Source organism: Muscardinus avellanarius (assembly GCF_963383645.1).
Source record: "Muscardinus avellanarius genome assembly, chromosome: 20".
Lineage (NCBI taxonomy): Eukaryota > Metazoa > Chordata > Mammalia > Rodentia > Gliridae > Muscardinus > Muscardinus avellanarius.
Window position 1 is genome coordinate 7,717,401 of NC_137806.1, and position 19,633 is coordinate 7,737,033.

General features: G+C 40.6%; 1 protein-coding gene across 1 annotated transcript in view; it reads left to right on the forward strand.

The window, feature by feature from the left end:
* The window catches only part of GPR158 (G protein-coupled receptor 158), a gene marked incomplete at both ends in the record, with an annotated part of 324,736 nt that overhangs the window by 227,610 nt on the left and 77,493 nt on the right, over positions 1–19,633 (forward strand). The gene's annotated exons all lie outside the window — the stretch shown is intronic.

The window sequence follows — 19,633 nt, forward strand, 5'->3', positions numbered from 1 at the left end:
TAGAATGCATGTGTGTTATCTCTATAGAAAGAAAGCAAGATACTGAAGTTCTGTTTCTTAATTTCTACTAAGCTTACTTTTGGGGAGAAAAACCTAAGGTTGCTGCAGTGCTGATTATGCACCTCACAATACATCTCTCTTTGTGGGAAACTGCCTGTCATCGTTAATTGTGATCTTTATATAGCTCTTCTTCTTGTTGTTTCTTTCCCTTGCTTGGAAAGAAAGCAATTATGTAATACATGTGATTCAGGCATGAAAGAAAGTGCTTATTTCATCGCTGGGGCTATTAGATAACCACTAAAGGCGAACTCACCTGAGATGGATTTTCTCCTCTGTTTTCTTTTCCATTCAGAGCTCAATTCCTTTTAGGGTGCATTAATTTCAGTGGCTCAAAAACCTTTCAAAGTTATTTTAAGCTGCAGTGTAGGCACATTAAGTACAGTGTGCTAAAGCTGGTGGGAAAAGAAACGGATTTACTCCATGCCTCATTCCCTTGCTATAGTTTTTGTTTTAAAAGAAAGAATATTTTTGTAAATTGCTAATTTTAATGCAGAGCAAACTGATTACAAGAAGGAGAACAGACTAAAACCATCGTTGTGCTTGAAATTCTAATTAGAAGTGAAAATAACAAAACAATATTTATGGAACAAGACAAACACCTACTGAAACTTCTGCCTATCTGCAAATCAGAACTGTCTAAAATAGGAAGGGTTGCTAAAGAAGTTTAAGAAAACTTCTAAAACCGTAGAAATTCGATCTAGACTGTGGCTAGGACTGACTTTCTGGCAAGTGGTGGGTCTCATCCTATGTATTTGTCTTTTCCTTCTATTTCAATTTATGATTAATTTTTTCTTGAGCCCGCTAAGTAGCTGGCCGTGATAAGGTTTCATTATTGCATAGAGCGCTGATAGAAATTGTAAAAGTATTGAGAAGATTTGTATCTTGAGAAACCATTTACAAATTATGTTTATAGAGAGAGCACTGAAAGAAGTTCTAAGTTTGTTTATTTATTTATTTTTTGTGGTATTGGGGATGGAACTCAGGGGCATTCTACCCCCGAGTGTCACCCCCAGCCCTATTTTTTATTCTTTGTTTTGAAACAGAGTCTCACTGAGTTGCAAAGGGCCTTGGTAAATAGTAGCTGAGGTTGTCCTCAAACCATGATCCTCCCATCTCAGGCTCCCAAATACTGGGATGGATTACAAGCGCGTACCACCATGCCCAGCTAGTTTTAAGTTTTTAAATAAATACAAGAGCTTCACACTAGAATGCTGCTATGAAGACCGACCCATTGTTGGGCAGCCCTACTCTACATTTCTGCCTGCACTCCACCCTCTTCATCTGTCCACCTTCTTCCTCTCTGTAAGGCCTTAGCTTTAAACTTCGTGTTTCCGGGGAGACATCCTTAAACGGCTTCTCCCTTCAGTCACCTTCTTCTCTTTCTTCACCTGTCCCTAATGCTCAGCTATATGGGATCTTGATATGTATACAAGGTGACGTACAAAACAATGGAGAGAGGATAAATTCTTTGCTGTTGAAACAAAGACTTCTATGTGGAAAACATAAAATCAGATCTTTACCTCACTACACACACACACACACACACACACACACACACACACACACAGAACATACATATAAAATTTAAGATATAAAGATGAAAATAAAACATTGAACTGTTAGGATAAAATATAGAAGACTGTATTTGTGACCTTGAAAAGATTTCTTAACTAGTATATAGAAAGTAACTAGTATATAGAAAGCCCATAAAAACAGGCTTTTACTTTCAAAATTCAAAGCCTCTGTGTGAAGAAACACTTTTTTTTTTTGGTGTGGTACTGAGGATGGAACCCAGAGGCATTCTACCTCTGAGAGACATCCCCAGCCCTATTTTTTTTTTTTATTCTTTATTTTGAAACAAGGTCTCACTGAGTTGCAAAGGGCCTCACTAACTAGTAGCTGAGGCTGTCCTTGAACTGCAATCCTCCTGTCTCAGCCTCCCAAATGCTGGGATTACAAGCGTGCACCACCACGCCTGGCTAAAAAACACTTATAAACAAAATATAGCAAAAGAAAATCGACTTGAAGAAGAAACCCAGCTGAGCACTATACACATAAAGAGATGCTCAAAGTCAAGTGCAATAAAGGAGATATAACTTAATTAATTAATTAGCTTATTGCAGTACCTCCAAGCTACACCGCCAGCCCTATATTTTACCCTTTATTTTGAATTAGGGTCTTGCTAAGTTGCAGAGGGCCTCACTAAGTAGCTAGGCTGGCCAAGAACCTGCGATCCTCCAGGCTCAGCCTCCCAAGTACTGGGATTACAAACATGCTCCACCATGCCCAGCTAGGAAATGCAAATTTAAATGAAGATACCATTCCACATCCGCTGTGGAGGTGTGTGGAACTCTAACACAACACTAGAATTCTCACTTGTCAGGTTTCTACGCAGAGCCATTTTGGAAAAGAAAGTGTCAGCAATTTATACTAATTAAAATATATGTAAATACAATTTACATGTAGATATAAAATACATAGAATATGCAAGCTCAAAATACTACTTCTAGCAGTATTTTGAGAATGACTCACTTTTTTTTATAAGTTGACATGTTTAAGGATATTCATAGTAGAAATTTGTAGTGGAGGTCCAAAATATCCACCAGTAAGGAAAATAAAATGAATATATGTTTATTTTATAAACCTTGAAAACTAAAGAAAAGCATAAAGAACTGAGCCTTTGTGAAATTTTCTTTTTTCGAGTATTACAAATGATTGAGTTCTTCTGGGCGTGGTGGCGCACACTTGTAATCCTAGCACTTGGGAGGCTGAGACAGGAGGATCGCGCAGGTTCGAAGCCAGCCTCAGCAACTTAGTGAGACCCTGTTTCCAAATAAAGTATAAAATAGATCTGGGAGTATAGCCCTGAGGTAGAAAAGCCCCTGGATTCCATACGCAGTAACACACACACACACACACACACACACACACACACACACACACAATGATTGAGTTTTAGTAAAAATTAGCATTTACCAAGAATGAAATCTAGAATGACTACAGAAGAATTCATATGTAGAATTGCAGCTTAAGAGAAAACCATGTTTCCTAGTAGATGTTAAAAATACTATTGAAATATTCACAAATACTCTTCACAAAAAGGGAGACGGGGCAGGTGTTTATTGCTGAGTCCTGAAGCCTTTGTTCAGACTGGCTGCTAAGAGCTAGACTTGGAGAAGTCCCCTAGCACGGGGCCTCCTTGAACACAATTGCCACAAAAGGCCTGCAGTCTGCTGTGTCCTCTCTGGTCTGACTCCAGCATTATTCACGGAGTCCCTCTTACTTTTACATAACTGAGTGTCATTCTTTTCTCGCCAAATTTATCTCTGCACCGCCCCAATAAGCCCCATGCTGTTCTCCGTAAATGTCAGTCTTAGAAGATACCCTGTTTTCTGAAGGAATTATGTTTCAAAGCGTTCATCGACTGAATTCTCTCTGAAGGGCAGTTAGGGTGGGGAGCTTTAAATTTTTATTTATTTTTTGTTAGTTTTACTTTTTAACCTTTCAGAAAAGCATCTGGAGGCAGGCAGCCCATTATTAACTCAGGAAACTCACTAGACTTGTTAGATGGATAAACACAGAGTGAAAAATAGGTCTAATTGGGCGTTCCTGCCGCGCTTGCCGTACCAGCCAGGATTCTTAGTGACCTCATCTGTCATAGGTTTTCAGCATCTGACTGAGGAATTATTCAAGCAAAGTTAACCATTTAGATGAGTGAACTAAAAGCCATAATAAAAGGTAGCATTTGCATCTCCAACCTGTGGAAATGTGTATTTTTGTGACAGTTTGGTCAGGCTTGGATTGTTTAATTAGAGGCAGCAAAATCAAGATGAGGTGATTTTATACTTATTTATTTGCTAACGTGTTTCCTTTGAAGTTCATGTGTGGCTGCCTGTGAGTTTAAATAGATTCTAAATGACAGCTTATTATATGCAAATTGTTTAAAATTACGGCACAAAAGCAAATATTATTTAATTTCTACAATAGTTTAGAGTTAACTTAATTCAACTGTAATGAAGTCTCAAAAGTAGTGCCCCTAAGAAAGGAGGGTGGACTTCTGCACGTGGGCAGCTTTCATGGTCTGAATACTAATTTGAGGAAAAAGAGGAGAAAGAATTCAAGCTTAAAATTTACTTGGCCAGGTGTGGTGGTGCATGCCTGTAATCTCAGTATTTTGGAGGCTGAGACAGGATTGCAGGTTCAAGACCAGCCTCATCAACCTAATGGGATCCTGCTTTGAAATAAAAATAAAATAGGACTGGGAGTGTAACATGGAAGTAAAATGCCTTTGGGTTCAATTCCCAGGACCACACACACAGAACAAACAAACAAACAAAGAAACTACCTGGATACCGTATGATAGAAGGAAATAATCTTTAGTCTGTATAGTGGGATTCCTAAATAAAGAGTTTTTTTGTATAGTTTTGAATTTATTTTAACCTAAATGCTTGTTCTCAATTACTTTTAATTTTCTTTTCAATCACAAATTCTCGTCCTGCTTCTAAAAATGTGTTAAATATAAATTTACATAAAGAAAATGAGAATTGTTCACGTCATTTGGAAATAAATATTGTTAGCATAATTATGTATTTTATTTGGTACTTTTGTCTAAGTGTGAAAATTGAAACCCTACTATAGTGTTTTTACCTTACTTTTTATTCATAAAAATCAGTACTCTCCTTTATTATAATTTATAAGAATTGTTTGGTAGTACAATATGTGGGTTACTACCATACTAAAATTTATTTAACAGTCCCCAGTCTCTTAGCTTATTCTTGGACTTTCTTTCTTTTTTTTTTTTTTGGTGGTACTGGGGTTCCTGGAAGCCCTTCTACTTCTGGGCTACACTCCCAGACCTATTTTTTATACTTTTTTATTTGGAAACAGGGTCTCATAAGCCAGCGCGCGCGGCTGGCTTCGAACCTGCGCGATCCTCCTGTCTCTGCCTCCCAAGCGCGGGGATTACAAGCGTGCGCCACCACGCCCGGCATTCTTGGACTTTCTTTAAAAAACATCAAAAAAGCAACCAGGCTTGGTTTTCCTAAGCCAAACAACTCAGGAGGCTGAGGCAGGAGGATCTCAGGCCCAAGGTTATTTGGGCAACTTTGAGAGCTCCTGTTCCAAAATAAAATATAAGAAAAGAGATGAGGATGAAGCCCATTGGGAGAGAGTTTCCCCAGCATATGTGAGGCTCTGGGTTCAACCTCCAGTGCTGCAACAAAAGAGGCTGAGAAATAAAAAGCCTACGGCTATGTTAAATCACTCCTTAGCACGGTTCTTTGTATATGACTATCTGAATCGAATTGTTTCCATAAAGTATATTGTTATAATAGGGCTGAGGGTGTGGCTCAGAGGTAGAACGCTCCTGGGTTCCATCCCTAGTACTTCAAAAAAGCAAACAAACAAACAATTAAAACACACACATAGGTATTAGAGAAACAAATAAGTTAGAGAGGCTTTTTATTAACTTGGCAAGTGAAATTTCATGGATGACTGTCACTTTTGTTACTCTTAAGATTGTTTTAAGCTACCATGCTTTTATGTTTTAGGCTTATTTTTGGTGATGGCATTCAGCAGTAGTGAGAAATGGACGGACAGTAATGAGTTGCAAGCTGTCATTCAGTTTCCTGTTGATTGTTTCCATAGCTCTCATTTCTGTTTATTACACACACACACACACACACACACACACACACACACACACACACACAGTGGAGATTTCCCTATATTATCAGCAGCCAGCACAATAAAGTTGCCAACATGCTTTTAAATTCAACACTAACCTGTTTTCTTCTCTCCTCGGCTGCGGAGCTCCTCACGCTCCATTAGCTTCTGTTATTTACCTTAGGGTAAAGTTTTTCCGCCTCAGCACTATGGATATTCTGGGCTGAATAATTCTTTGTCATGAGACACTGTCCTGCGCACTGAATAATATTTAACGTTATAGCTGCTAGATGCAATGGCACCCCATCACCGTGAGGCCACCCTAATGTCTCCAGATGATGCCAGATGTTCCTCTGGGGCAAAAATCACTCCTGGCAAGAACCACCAATTTAAAGATGTGTAGGAGACCCTGTTTCCAAATAAAATATAAAATAGGTCTGGGAGTATAGCTCGGAGGTAGTAAACCTCTGGGTTCCACCCCCAGTACCACCAAAAATAAATAAATAAATAAATAAATAAATAAATAAATAAATAAATAAATATGTGTTGGGTATGGTAGCCCACACCTATAATTCCAGTACTTGGAAGTCTGAGACAGGATGAACACAGGTTTGAGGCCAGCCTCAGCAATTTAGTGAGACCGATGACAAGTTAAAAAATTTAAAGGGCAGGAGTTATGGCTTGAAGGTAAAATGATCTGGGTTTGATCCCCAGCACCACACACACAAAAGTAAACCAACAAAGAATGAAAGAGGTAATCCAGCACTTTATCGTCCGGTCCGGTATTTCTCCTGTCGTACACACCCCACTCAGCCACTTGAGCTTCTGATGGTTAGAATCCGACCTTTCTGTGCTGCTATGATCTCAGTAAAGGATACTTTGAGGGGCGTTAGCTGTGCCAAGTTCATGTACACCCAAATTGTTTCTGAACATCATTCTACATACTGTCAGCCTTTGGGCCACTGTCTTGCAACGTGAGGAAAGGGGAGACACTTTGGACGTGACCATGGTTCTCCTACCTTTATGCTGCGCATTGACTACACAGCACAGTCTTTGCAAGCAAGGAAAGCAGGCTGAATGCTATGGCTAAGCAGGTGTGTAACAAGGTCCAAAAGGAAAGACTCTGGAGAATTTCAAGTTAGTGGAGAGCCATGGAGCTTTTCCAGTTGGCTGGGAAAGGATGCTTGGGAGAATTGGGAGGCATTTGAGAGGCGGGAAAGAACTGGAACAACAGAAACAGCTGTCCTCGCTCTCATTTTGTGTTAAAGATTAACCTCCGAGAGAGGCAGGTGGGCATGCGCCAGGAGCATTCATTAAAGTCATTAACTCAGGCTCCACATCGCGTGCTGAGGACACTGTGCCAGTCCCTGTCCTCAGGCAGTTTGCAGTGTAGGGAAACCATACACTAAACTTTTGGGGTTTTGTTTTTTGGTTCTGGGAATTGAACCCAGGTACCTCCAAGCTACACCACAGGCCTTCTTTGTATTTTTGTTTGTTTTTATTTTGAAACAGGGTCTCACTAAGCTGCTGAGACTGGCCTTCAACCCGCACTTCTCCGTCTTACCCTCCTGAGTGTGCTGGGGTTACAGGAGTGTGCCACCGCTGCTGACTTGCACTGACCTTTTTTTTTTTTTGCAGTACTGGGGATGGGGATGGAACCCAAGGGCATTCTACCTCCCAGTTACACTCCCAGTCATATTTTTTATTCTTTATTTTGAAACAGGGTTCTCACTGAGTTACAAAGGGCCTCATTAAGTAGCTGCGGCTGGCCACAAACTGTGATCCTCTTTCTCAGCCTTCAGAATGCTGGGATTACAAGCGTGCGCCACTGTGCCCGGCTGCACTGACCTTTTTACAGTGGGGTTCCATTACTAGAAGTGAGAAACTGGTACTTCCATGGGGCAGTTTTCCTCAGTTGCCAAGTGAGGGGAACAGCAAAAGTGTAGGAGCAAGAAACCTACCACCTGGAGGGAGGGAGGCGTGGGCTCCGAGAAGCAGGGATCCAGCCTGGAGTGGAGGTAGAGGAAGGAGACCAGGAAATGCGTCCCAGGTAAGGACAGCGGCGTGCACCAAGAGGATGGAAGCCCAAGGCGGATTTGTTATTATTAAGTACACTGAGCAATACAGCAAGAAAAGGCCGGGGCCAGATCTGCAGCCCCCGGGTGTCAGGCTAAGGAATTTTGATTTTTCTCAGGTCAGGACATTTGTGGATTTTTCCTTTCCATTACATATTAATTTGATGACTAGTCCCATGTTATTTAGGGAAGATGTGAGAGGGGCATGTGTTTGAATTCTTGCCCTTTACCCTGGTAGTGATGGAGCTTGTGGTCTGTGACAGTCATTACTTTAATTGAATTTGATCTGCAAAGAGCTGGGGACTTCTCTAAGAAAAGGCAAACTACATTCTATAAAATTAGAATCGCCCCGTACTGTAGATAAATATGGAAAAAAGTGCTAGTGTGAAGCCCCCGTTGGCTTTTAGAATATTTACTTTCAACTTGATGGTTTACTTTGACTTTTTCAAAACATCCAGGAATCATTACCTGCCTAGTGACCAAAAAAGGAGAAATGAAAACATAAACTGGATTCTTATCATCTTTAATCCTGAAAGAAAGTCACAGTCCTTATTAAGTTACTCTAGAATGTGACATGTTTAACCTTTACACAGTGACTTAAAATGATCAGTCTTAATTAAATGATCAAATGTTATTTATTCATTTAAAATTAAACATAAATTATTCATGTAAAATTAAACATAAAAATTAAACTCTGTTTCCTCTGCTGACCTATGGAACCAGTTGAGTTGATGTTGAAGCGGATGTGTGCTTTTAAATCCGGGTGAGGGGTACACAGCGAGGAGCAAATGGGAAAGGAACACGCTTAACAACCACCAGCCATTGCACATGGCGGCTTCTGGGCACAGAAGTGAGGTGCTACCAGGTGGGGGGATGGAAGGAACAGTGGGCAGCCGTGTGAGATCAGGTTAACTTGGGAATCATTTGGACATTGTATTCCTCTGAAAACAGTTTGCTTGGAGGTCTCCAGCCATGTCTGGTATCTGACCACATGCACATTGAGGAAAAATGTACTTTTAAGGCTGAAAATTATACAGCCCTCATTGGTATCAGTCTCTCATGTGCATAAAGGGATGGATGCTTTATGGACAGGATTTCTGGTAGAGAGTGGGAGCCTGAAACCAGAAATGGGGATGAGGAAGAGCAGGGTCCGTGATATGCAGTGGTCAAGCTGGGCAGGAGACCCCCCTCCATGTCCTATAACACCTGACACACAGCCAAAGGCTATTTTGAGTAGAGACTTGTGGGGAGAGGAGGCGGGGTTAACACCAGCCGCATCAGGCCATCAGGGATGCTGCCTCACACAGGTGCACCAGAGGATGCAGGTGGTCCTTCCTGCTCCTCCTCAAAACAGGGCACGATGCTGCTTTCTCCCTAGGGACCTTTCCTGACCATCTTATAAATCAATCTCTCTCTCTCTCTCTCTCTCTCTCTCTCTCTCTCTACCATCTTATAAATCTCTCTCTCTCTCTCTCTCTCTCTCTCTCTCCACTATGCTCTCTCATCAAACCTAGTTTTTTAACAAATTTCATGACATCGTGAAATGATAGGCTTATTCATTGTCTCTCCCTTGCTAAATTAATGACAGTTTGCGTGAAGGCGGGGTTATGTGTCCTTGATCAGCATCTCCCCAACACTTCATTCCGCCTGGCACATAGTAGGCATGCATGAACTGTTGAATGAGGATACAGAGCCTTGAAGAAAAGGGTCTGAAAACTGCAATGGACTGACTTCCGATGCCTACCTGGAATAGCCGGCAAGTATGGCTCTGGCCAGGGGCCCTCAGAGACACTTATGGGGGTCCCTGCTGAAGTAGCCCACGGAGATGAGCCTGGAGCCTGCAGCTCAGTGTACTTGATACCAGGCCAGAAGTCCAAGTAACCTATGAAACAGGCTGGGGAAAATTAGTTCCCATGTTAGCGTTTAGCAGACAGAATCTATGCTGTAAAAGGAACTGCCCATTTGTACGGCTTTCAGGCAGCAGCACCGGGATTTGAACTCAAAGAGCAGTCTTGGACTTCCTTTCCACCCCATCTCTTGGCATTGCTGTCCTTCTGCCTGGCACCCAGCATTGGTAAACTATGGGTGTCTCCCTGCATCCACCAAGTACCAGTCACTCCTGAGTTCTGCAAAGCTTCTGCCTCCAGAGCAGACCTGTGACCCTCCTCCCAGGTACAGCTATCAAACAGCAGCCCAGAGCCCTGGGAGGCCACTGGCTCCAGTTCTTGCTTCTTGCAGTGAGACAGTCCAGCCCAGGGATAGTCCCAAACCAGGAATGTCTGAGTCTGATACTATTTTAAGCTGCCTCTGAGACAGAGATAGGCTTATATAACCGCAGCATGCCAGTCATAACTTCCAAGGCCAAATTCAGAACAGATTGAAGTAGATGCAGGCAGGGTGATTCCATAATCACCTTCCCCCTCCCAGGACCCTTACCGGGGGAGAGAGCTACCCAGTACTGAACACCTACCAGGCTTCGCCACTTTATGTGGGTACCCTATATGGGTGGAGCTAGGCAACTGCAAAATCCAGCCAAAGTCCCGAGTGATGCAGTGGTTTAGAGCCACTTCCACAGAGCTGCCCAGACACTGGCACTTTGACTGAGGGTCAAGACGGGGCCATGTTGCTGACTGGTCATCCTCCATACACTGAAAATAAGCTGGCTTCTTTTCCCTGTCCCTGCTGAGCCGTGATGCCCCGTACAGTTGTTAGATTTTAAATATTACTAGAATAGCCTGTAAAAAAAGTATAATGTGCAAATTAAGAGGCCAAGAAGAAGTTCTGTAGGAAGAGCCCCCTCTTCCACCAAGGAAATGTGTCCTTGGTCAATTTCAAGACAGCCTAGACTTGGGTTATATTTACATCCTCACTCCCTTCACATATAAAGATTCTGTGCTGCTTATAATATTCCTTCCTCTAGGCATCTGTATGGTGTATTAGCCAGTTATGTAAGCCTATCTCATGGGCTCGTGGTTTTGAAAGGTCCAGTCTATAACCAGTGGTCCCCATAGTTTGGGGCGTATAGAAAGGCAGCACACCATGGCAGGAGTGTATGATGAAGCAAAACCCCTCACATCGTGAGCCAGAGAGCAACGGGGAGAGGATGGACTGAGGTCCATGACACAGGGAACTCCACAGGTCTCCACTATGACACAGCCCTGGAAACCATGCCTCAAAATATGGACTTTGGGGGACAGTCAACATCCGGACCGTAGCACAGGGCAAAAGGGATGAACAGAGATAGTATGCTAGCTGGTTCCTTTACGAGCAACGGCACCCAGCACGTAGACTTGCTCGGAATCCCCAGAGAAAGCTCCTGTGAAACTTTGCTTTTTTGGTTTCTTTTTTTTTTTTTTTTAATTTTCAGCTAGAGAAACTGCTATCAAGAAAAAACAATGCCGGGCCTGGTGGCACACGCTTGTAATCCCCATGCTTGGTAGGATCGCACAGGTTCGAAGCCAGCCTCACTGGCTTAAGAGACCCTGTTTCCAAATAAAAAGTAGAAAATAGGTCTGGGAGTGTAGCCTAGAGGTAGAAGGGCTTCCAGGAACCCCAGTACCACTAAAAAAAAAAAAAAAAAAAAAAAAAAAAAAACAAGCTTCTGTTCTTCAATAAATAGTTTATGGAAGGTAATCGAGAAATCCTTGGTATGAAATTATAACTTTATAGTTGTGGGGGGGAAAATGTCTAGGAAAAATATGAAATAAGAATGTGACTCTGTTCTACTTTGGCTCTAATAAAAAGTCCCAACCGTTATGACAGACACCTGAGTGTGGCAGGGGCCTCTCTGTCCCGTACCAGATCCTGTATGGTGAGTGGGAAAAACTAACTGGGAGACAAGTGGAGTGAGCACGGGGGGAGGAAAGTAGCTCTCCTTAATTTGAAATCTCTCCTCTGTTAGTATTAGGAGGAGAGTGCCTGGCTATTTCTGCTCCTCCCCAGTTCCCCCAAACATGCTGAGCTCTCCAAATGGACACGCTGTGATTCTAGGCTCCAGTTCCTGTCTGTGCCTCTCCTCACAGGACTGAAGAACAATTTCCTGTGTGGCCTCAGTGTCACATCCTCAGGGAAGCATTTTGATTTGCCCACAGGACCCTCCCTTGCTGTCAGTTTCTATTTTTGCATGGTGTTTCTTTCTTTGGTCACATTTATAATAATAATCGATCATTAATACCAACCTGTTTACATATTTTCAAGGTTTTTCATTCATTTGGGTTCCACGCCATGAGTTTAGAAACTACGTATCTTATTTAAGAACAAAATTATGTACTATATATACTTACTACCGATTTTAGCAACTAATTTATCCTCCATCCTAGGAATTCAAGTAATTGTTGAATAAATGAGTGGGTGAATAATAGAATAAATGAAGAACTGCAGCAGAATGGCTGACCAAGCATCTGCCCCTTTTACCAGAAAGCGTGGGCCCTCCCACTTAACTTGCTATGAGCCTCAGACGCTCCAGAGAATGTATTGCTTCGGTTGTGCAGCCTAAGCATAGAAATGAACATCTCAGCCTCGCTTGGTTCCTTACTCCCAAGGCCAGCTTCCGCATGCTGAACACTAATTTTAAATCCATCTGTTTGTGAGAAGTGTCTTTAGGTAACGTATCATCTGCAGGACCCAGACCAGCAAAGGCGGGTCTCCAATCCACTCCACTGAGGCCGTCCCTCTGAGACTTCCCAAGGGAGTTCTTCTTCCAGAGACGAACATCATTGAAGACCTTGTTCTTGAAGCGACATCTCACTACCTACAGAACAGGAGTGTGGCTTTTCCCCACTAAACCCCATTATCATCACTGATACTCTAAATATTTACAAGTGTTTTTAATCCTTTAACAGAAAAGTTTTTTTATATTTTCATATCATACTGGACACTGGATTAGAAACTTGAGTCTTAGTTCTGGATGCACAATTAGCCATGTGATATAGAGATGGTTAAATGTCGAGTTGAGATCATGAAGTCTAAAGTAATACTATCCAGAACTAAATCCCAGTCCACCACTAAGTAGCTTGTGCAATCTTAGGAAAATGATTTTCCGTATGTGCCTGACTTTCCTCACCTGTGAAATGGGAAGAGTAATAGTATGAAAGGGAGGTATATATGGTATTTTTGTGATCATTTTTGTCCTTCAACTTCATCTTAAATTTTAGAAATTGATACTAGATTTCAGTTTTCTTTGTAACTATCTGAGCAGATGAATAACATCTGTTAGTAATGAAGAAGCAAAGTTTTCTTTGGACCATAGATCCAGCAGTATTTATAAATATTTCATTATTTGATAAAACAGTCCAGGAAAAATAAAAATACATTTCTAACATAGCTAATAAATTACTTTCAAAGTTCATATTTTAGATATTTTACATATATTTAGATATTTTAAAATATATTTAGATATATTTAAATATTAGATATTTAAATAGATATTATATAAATGTATATATAGCTTCTCTAAAATATATATATATTTTTTTTTTTTCTTTCTTTCTTTCTTTTGGTGATACTGGGGTTCCCGGAAGCCCTTCTACCTCCGGGCTACACTCCCAGATCTATTTTATATTTTTATTTGGAAACAGGGTCTCTTAAGCCAGCGCGGCTGGCTTCGAACCTGTGCGATCCTCCTGTCTCCACCTCCCAAGCGCGGGGATTACAAGCGTGCCCACCACGCCCGGCTGAGAAGCTTTATATTTTAACTATGCTAACATAGTTATACGTCATGTTATACATCACTCCGTTTTATTTACTTTAGTATGACAGCTGAATGAATATAAAGATGATAGTATTACTTAGTAACTTGGCTGAGTAAAATCTAAATGTTTAGAGAAATTTGCAAGACTCCATCAATTAAGTTTTGCAAAAAGATCTTGTCTTGCTGATGAGGTGAAAACAATGGTGGAAAACATCTTACAAACAGGAGCATGAGTTTGCATCCTCTCGTGAAAACTTACCAAAATGTATTCAAGAAGTCATTGCATCCTACGTAGACAAAAGGTAGCTATGAAAAGTTTGGTGGCAGTTTTTCAAAGTTGAGATGCTCTGGGAGATGGGGAGATCAATTTACTTGATCTTTTCCTTCCATCCTTACAAATAACTCCTGGAATATAGCAATAATTCCCCATTTAGAAACTAATAATAATTATTATTTTTTGTTTGTTGGTGGTACTGGGGATGGAACCCAGGGGCTTTCTACCTCTGGGCTACACTCCCAGAACTATTTTATATTTTATTTGGAAACAGGGCCTCACTAAATTGCTGAGAGCCTCACTAAGTAGATAAAGCTGCTGAGCCTACACGATCCTCCTGTTTCAGCCTCCCAAGTACTGGGATTATAAGTTTGCGCCACCACGCCCAGCAGTAATTATTTAATTTAAAATAGTGAGTCAGAAGACTGGAGTTCCAGTCGGGTTGGGCCAACTGTATGACTTTACACAAGACAGTCTTTTGGATCTTAATTTGTTACTTTATAAGATGAAAGAATTGGCATTGGTATTCTCAGAAACCCTCCTCGCTTCTGTCAGTTTTAGAAAAATGTCCAGAAATAGTTCAGTGAACATTTTCAACTACTTCCTATTAATGCTGTTACCCCTTGGGTAGGAGGCCTGAGATTGGCATGCTCGGAATATGTAACAAATCCATAGCTATATATCAGAAGCTATGGAAATCTACTCAAGTCTCTCTTTGTCTCTGTCTCTCTCTCTCTCTCTCTCTCTCTCTCTGAGTGTGAATGTTTGTGTATGACTGGGAATTGAACCTAGGAGCGTTCTACCACTGAGTTGCTACACCTCCCGCTCTATTTTATTTTTATTTCTATATTTGGAAACAGGGTCTCACTAAGTTCCTGAGAGCCTTGCAAAATTATTGAGACTGGCTTCAAACCTCCCAAGTATTGGTATTACAGTTGTGCACCACCACTCCTGGCTTGAGTTTTATTTTCAAGGAAAACAAAGACTTACTCTTTCACAAAGAGATATCTCCCATCAGAGCAACAGCCTCCTTCTCCTTGTACCCTGCTGACAATAAGGCCAGTTTTCATCACGTTCTCCTTGGCTTCAGGAATGACTTACAAATACTGAGGATGGGAAGGAGGAATGAGGACAAAGAGATCTAGGTTAGACCCTGCCTTGAAGGAAATTGGGTCCATTTCATTTAATTCATCATAAAGACACAAGTGTGATGTGTAGACGGCTAATACACACTTTACCACTTACATACAGATTAAACTTCATTTGTCTGTTGATTGTGAGGCTTTGTGGCTGTGGGGGTGGGGGGGGTCTGGCTCTGCTGCCCCGCTGGTCTCTACCTCCTGGGCTCAAGTGATTCTGCCGCTTCAGCCTCCCGAGTTGCTGAGACAACAGGCGTGCACCCCACACCCAGCTCCATACACAAACTTAAAAACTCACAAAGCAAGGCAATATATTATTTATGAATACATATAAATGGAACAAGAGTAGAAATGTGTGTCTTGGCTGATAGACATCAAATTCATTTTAGTCTTGGCCTCTAGAGAAGGTAGGAAGCAATGGGGTTGGTTGTAGGAGTTAGGAAGCTTTTATTTAATATTGGTGGAGTCTTACATTAAAATTCAACGTAATAATAGTAAATATATATGGATTTAATTTGCATGTATCCAAATGGAAAGAATATACTATTTTCAGTCCATTTCTATTTGGAGAGATGTTTTCTCTGTGTGTGTGTGTGTGTGTGTGTGTGTGTGTGTGTGTGTACACTAAGGATTGAACCCAGGGACGTTCTACCTCCAAGCCACACCCTCAGACTTCTAAAAATTTTTTATTTTGAAATAAAGTCTCACTAAGTTGTAGAGGGCCTCCCTAAATTGCCGAGGTTGGCCTCAAACCTTCAGTCCTCCCGTCTCAGCCGCTCAAGTACTGGCCAACTAATTATTTCTTTTTCAACTTGAAAAACATGTAAAGATAAGCTGAGCATGGTGGCATACGCTTGCAATCCCAGTACTTGGGATGCTGAGACAGGAGGATCTCAGGATCTCGAGCAGCCTTCCACAACTTAATGAGACCTTGTTTCTAAATAAAAGAATAAAATAGGGCTGGGGGTGTAGCTCAGAAGTAAAATGCCCCTGGATTCACACACACATACCCTAATTCAGTACCAGGAGCTAGGGGAAAGGCTAGAGATAGAAAAGTACTGAGTACTGAATTAGGGTGAGTAATGTCTTCAGGGTTCTCTGCTCAGGAGAGGAGTCTCCGCTAAGAACACAGGATGAGTAGGAGTGTGGCTGGCCAGGGGCAGGTCCCTGTGGTGTCCATACCAAGTGCAGGGTGGAGAGTGCAGGATTCCCCACAAGATTCGCACACGTAAGATGCTGTGATTCCTGCGGTTTTACCTGAAATACCATGTTTAGATTTTTGGTCAGGAATTAGACTCCTCAAGTTCTAACATGTTTCTTGTTTCAGAAAGTCATGTAAAGTGATAGTAAGTTTTATCTTCATATTTGGAGATCTCAGTGTCTTATTTTCATTGATGAATGGAAAACTAAACAGAAGGTCAAAAGGAAATAGTAATAACGAACTAAACCTTGCAGGTGTCTGTTGAAAACGCTCCTAAGATCAGGAGCAAGACAGTGTTTCTACTTTTAGCACTTCTATTCAACATTATGTTGGACATTTTAAACAGAGCAATTACATAAGAAAATGAAGAAGAAGAAAAAGGCATTAAGTTTAGAAAGCAGAAAGTTCAAACTGTATTGATTTGCAGAGATGGTGGTCTTATACAGTGGAATTCCTAAGAATCCGTGAAAAAGACCATTCGAACTAATAAGTTTAGCAAACTTGTATGATACAAGATCGAGATATAAAATCAACATTTCCCACATGCTAACAATGAACAATCCTACGACAAAAGTAATAAATTTTTTAATAAAAATAGCATCAAAAAGTCACATGTCGTAGCACATGCTTATAATCCCAGGACTTGGAAAGCTGAGGCAGGAGGATCACGGGTTCTCAGCCAGCCTCAGCAACTTAGCGAGGCCTGCTACAACTTAGTGAGAACTTGTTTCCAAATAAAAGAATACAATGGGGATGGGGTTATACCTCAGAGGTAGAATGCCCCTAGGCTCAATCCCCAGTACCACACACACATAAATAACACAGAATAAAAAATAAGAAAATATTTAAAAATGAATTTAACAAAAATTTTCTTTTTTTTTTTTTTTTTTTTTTTTGGTGGTACTGAGGGTGGAACCCAGAGGCTTTCTACCTCCAGGCTATACTCCCAGACCTATTTTATACTTTATTTGGAAATGGTCTCACTAAGTTGTTGAGAGCCTCACTAAGTATTGGAGGCTGGCTTTGAACCTGTGCGATCCTCCTGTCTCAGCCTCTCGAGCATGGGGATTACAAGCGTGCGCCACTATGTCTGGAAACAAAAATTTTCAAAACACCGAAAACTACAAAACATCATTGAAAGAGATTAGGAACTCATGGTTTTAAAAACTTAATATAATTAAGATGGCAGTGCTTTCCATAGTCATCTACAGATTTAATGCAAGACTTTGAATAATCCAGTTGTTTCTTTCTAAAATTCCCAAGCTAACCCTCAAATTTATGTGAACATTCAAGAGTCCATAATAAACAAAATAATCTTTTAAAAAACGGAAAGTTCATACTTCATAACTTCCATCAAACTTTCTACAAAGCTACATTAATTAATCAAGAGAATGTAGTACTGGCCTAAGGATAGTCATATAGTTCAATGGAATAAAATTCAGAGCACCCCTAAACAGACTCACACATTTATGATTAATTGATAGGGAGAGAAGACAGATAAATGGGAAAAGAATAGTCTATTGAATAAATCACGCTGGGAAACTTGGCTATTCACGTGCAGAATAATGAAGTTGGACTCTTAGAGAGCAACATTCATTCCTTATACACAAATATTCAACTCAAAACAGATTCAAGGCCTAACTGGGAGAGAGAAAGCTCTGATACATTTAGAAGGAAACAGATATAAATCTTTATGATCTTGGGCTCAAACATTGTTTCCTAGATATGACACCAAAACTACATACAGTAGAATGATAAATTGATAGATTGGACTTCATAGAAATATAGAACCCTTGTGTTGCAAATTATGCTATTAAGAAAGGGAGGGCGTATGATAATACCAATGTGAAGCTGGTACCAAAAATGTGGTAGTCACCAGCCTCACAAAGGAATATATACTTTTTTATTTTACTTCAAAGTTTAAGAATAGCTCAAAACGACCTATGGTTATAAAATATTATTATAGATGTTGAGTACTTTTTTTTTTATTTTTTATTGGTGCACTGTATTCATACATCATAGTGGGATACAAACTTTTGTAGACATACATGCACACATCGCCCAATCAGCCCCCACCCGATCCCCACCCCATTCTCTCCCCATCCCTCCCTCCCATGCTTGGCTTAGTGGTTGACATCTAGTATTATAGCAATTTATCCAAAATTAAAAATGATAATCTCACATAACAGTTTCATTTGTCTGATACCAAGCTTTTGATGACTTAAAGATAACATTTCAATATTTCTTTTTGCTTTCTTTCTTACCAGAGAATATTTTTTTCTTTTTTTTTAGGTGAAACTATCATATATTTATTTTTCAGAAAAAAATCTATCCTGATATGGAATATGGACTCTAGATACCCAAAACAATCTCGAAGCAAAAACAAAGCTAAAAGATGTATATTTTCTGATTTCAAACCATATAAAGCTACAATAATTGAAACAGTGTAGTACTGTTCTAAAGGCAGATATATAGACCATTGGAGTTAAATACAAGCCTAGAGCTAACTTCTTCCCTATATTGTCAAGTTATTTTTGACAAGGTTTCCACGAACAATTGGTGGTGGAAATAATATCAATGTTAATATTGTATAAATTGCTATAATACTAGATGTCAACCAGTAAGCCAAGCGTGGGAAGGAGGGATGGGGAGGGAATGGGGTGGGGATCGTGGTAGGGGCTAACTGGGCGAGATGTGCATGTATGTCTACAAAAGTATTTTCTTTATACCACTATGATGTATGAATACATTGCACCAATAAAAAATAAATTAAAAACAACAAAAATAAATAAATAAATAAATAGGAGTATGTCGCTCAGTGGTAGAACATCTCTGGGTTTAATTCCCAGTACAGCAGAAATAAATAAATAAAGAATAAAGAATAAAATAGTTTCACATAAAAAAAAAAAAAAAAGATGTTGAGCCCTAGCACTTTACTGGACACTGGGCAGCAGGCCTAAGTACCCTTACCTTCCTCCTTCTGCTGCCAGGAGACTCTGGTCCTAGTGAATCCACAACAGGCAGAAAAGTTATATATATTAAACAAAACTTATCCATCATCCAGATAAATGAGCCTGTATGCAGAGAAAGAAGTTCTATTTAAGGACTCACCTATATTAAACGCTGTTTGCATGTTGTGCTGGGAATAAAACCAAAAAGCCTCACACATGCTAGACAAGCACGCTACCACTGAGCTGCATCCCAGCCTTTCCACATAAGCAGTCTCCATGTGCTGATACTCCTGGTGGGAGGTGACATCTTTAGAGAAGACAAGGGCACACAGGCCCAGGGGTCTGCCACTTTCCTTCTCAGCCCCTCTCCAACCCGAGTGTCCGCTCTCTCTGGTGTCTTGGAGATTGCCTTGCTGGGATCTCCCTATCTGAACCATAGAACAATAGACTATGTCTTAAAAACTTTCTTCCTTTTTTCTTTCTACATCAAAATTTACCTTTCTGGTGCCTATTGCCTTAAGAACTTAGTCCTAAGTGGCTTTTAGTTAGTTGTCACTACCCTAACCCTTTCTGGTAAATA